Source organism: Schistocerca gregaria, chromosome 4 (genome assembly GCF_023897955.1).
Source record: "Schistocerca gregaria isolate iqSchGreg1 chromosome 4, iqSchGreg1.2, whole genome shotgun sequence".
Taxonomy (NCBI): Eukaryota; Metazoa; Arthropoda; class Insecta; order Orthoptera; family Acrididae; genus Schistocerca; species Schistocerca gregaria.
This window is the reverse complement of record NC_064923.1, coordinates 479,807,875-479,810,712: the sequence shown is the minus strand read 5'-3', so window position 1 is coordinate 479,810,712 and position 2,838 is coordinate 479,807,875. Positions and strand designations below refer to the sequence as shown.

Genomic DNA, 2,838 nt, shown 5'->3' with positions numbered 1-2,838 from the left:
TGGACCGAATAGTAGCGGCTTCGGTCAAGAATACCATCCCACGACCGGGAGAGTGGTGTGCTGACCCCAATCCCCTCCTATGCACATCCCCCCCTCGAGGATGACACGGCGGTCGGATGGTCCCGGTAGGCCACTCGTGGCCTGAAGACGGAGTGCTTTTATGTGGTGAGCACACCGCTCTCCCCCACCGTATGTCAGTTTACAAGACCGGAGCCGCTACTTCGCAATCAAGTAGTTCCTCAGTTTGCCTCACAAGGGGTGAGTGCACACCCCGCTTGCCAACAGCGCTAGGCAGCTCGGGTGGTCACCCATCCAAGTGCTAGCCCAGCCCGACAGCTCTTAACTTCGGTGATCCGACGGGAACAGGTGTTACCGCTGCGGCAAGGCCGTTGGCACAATGTATGCTGATGGAAGAAAATCCCAACATCAAGAAATAATTAATGCAGAGTAATGAACTTTCGGCAATACCTTTGTCTAGGTAACATACTGAAGTGACTAACGTTGAAAGAGAAATGTAAGCGCGAGAAAAGCCATTGCAAATGTGAAATGCTGGTACATTAACAACTGGCGTTACCTCCAGAATGTTGAAGCAACCATGCAAACGTGCATGGATTGTGTTGCTTAAGTGCCGGACGTAAGTTTGTGGGAAGGAATTCCATACCTGTTGCACATGATCGGTCATTACAGGGACGGTTAGTGCTGTTTGTCGATAACGCTGGGATTATCGTCCGATGATGTCCCATATGTGCTCGACTGGAGACAGATCCGGTGATTGATCTGACGGAAACTGGTCTTAGCACTGTGGCGGCGCCTTTTTTTTCTATAAGAAGGTTGGTTTCATTCAGGACTGCAATACATCATATTATTTCCCACTTTTTTGCCTCTATTTTTCAACATAATCTCCGTTCAACGCGACAGCATTACGTCACCTTACTGTGACGGCATGTATGCCCACATACTATCACTCTACTGGTCGACATTGGAGCCAACGTCTTGCTGCATCAGTAACATCCCCATCATCCTTCATTGGGCCAAACAGATGGAGGTCGGAAGATGCGCTATACGGGCTGTACAGTGGATGAGGAAGAACAGCCCAATGAAGTTTTATGAGCTGCTATCAGATTCGCGGTCGTCAACCCCTTCAGAGGCCCAGATCATCGCCACGACGTTACCGGCTGAAAGTGGGACTTTGAAGGAGAGTTGGTGAGGCGCCACTGCATAGATTTCCGTTTTATTTCCGGTTCGAAATGATGAACCCATGTTTTATCGCCTGTGACGATGTTGTACAAAAGACTGTAGTGATGAGCCTCGTAACGCGCAATTAATTCCACACAGATGGTCCTTCGTTGCTTTTTATGGTCTTCTGTTAGGCAGCGGGGTACCTAGCAGACACACGTCTTTGATCACTCCAACTGGTGTGGACGAGTGTGTCAGCACAAACAGTAGAGACTTCCAGTTGTGCAGCGAAGTGTTTATCATTCATCGATCACCTCGAACAAGCATGTTCTCACGTTCCAACATTGCAGAAGTCATAGTTGTCTGTGGTCGGCAGGCGCGTTCGAGATCTGACAGGTATGTGCGACAGTGTTGTCATCATGACAGACACCTCGCCCTAAGACCTACCGTGATTTTATACACTGTCAGGTTTCCGTAGACATTCTTAAATATGTCTGCGATTCTCTGGTTTACTGCAAAAGGAAACTCAATGGTAGCTCTTTACCTGCAACTTATCTCCATTGCAGACGCAATTTTGAAGGGTACGTATAGCGCAGCCACCAATAGGAACTTCGTGAAACTGTAGGAACTGAAGCGGAAATATTCCACGATGTTCCACAAAAAAAATGCATTTTTTGAACCGAAACTGGCGGAGAAAAGAATGTGTTGTATTACTCACTGAACGTCCCTCCCAATTCCCAAGTCAGTTTCAAAACCATGATTTCCGCTTTGGTCAGTGAATTGATGTAACCGTACCTGAACTGTTAAGCTTCGGGAATGTGATCTGCTACTGGCTTTCTTGTAAAACATCCAGCTTACAGAATTTACTATTTTTCATTTTCCTCATGTTAATGGACATCGTGGCAGTGATCAAAGAAAGAAGATTGAAGTGGTATGGACACGTAATGCGTCGAGAAGGCCAGATCATCAGACAGGTTGTGGAGGCAGATATTAGAGGCAAAAGACCATGGGGAAGACCATGACTCCGATGGATTGATCAGGTCAGAGAGGATATGAGTGCGCTGGGACTGTCTGAAGAAGAATATGTGGACCAAGGACGCTGGATGAGGCTGATTAGTGAGGCCAAAGACAGACTGCGGTTTGTGTGGCCAACGCAGTAAGAAAGTATTATGTTAATTATATTATCGAGTAATGTCTCCTGTCTGAAAAGCTATTTGCGCGAGATGTGAGAAATTAACCAAAGCAGTTACAGGGTGACCCAAAAGTCCGTTGACATTTCAAAACGGACTAATTCACGGAATGAAGTGGCAGGGATATGAGTTTTCACCCACATCCCTCAAATGACATGCGGATTCTATTGAAATGAAAAACAAGCGCAAAAATCGGCCAACAGATGGTGATAGATAGCAAATAGACAGTGATGCCACATGAGAACAACCACAACTGCAGCATTCGGGCTACCGAAAATCCCAGAACTGTCTAGGAAACTGCCATTGCATGACTAGAGAGTCGCGTTGTGATGTGATCGGGCCCTTTTCCTTCCAGGAAATGCGGGGTGCTGCTTTTCAGACTGTCAGCGTGAAGGTTGCGAGGTACGCCGATATATTGAAGAATCGCATCATCCCTAGCCTGACTAATAAACACCTGTTGGAAAGTAGTAGT

The 2,838-nt window shown here is 47.0% G+C and overlaps 1 pseudogene; it reads right to left on the bottom strand.

Moving 5' to 3' along the window:
- Window positions 1–276: 276 nt before the first annotated feature.
- Window positions 277–394, bottom strand: LOC126268422 (5S ribosomal RNA; annotated as a pseudogene).
- Window positions 395–2,838: the final 2,444 nt, after the last annotated feature.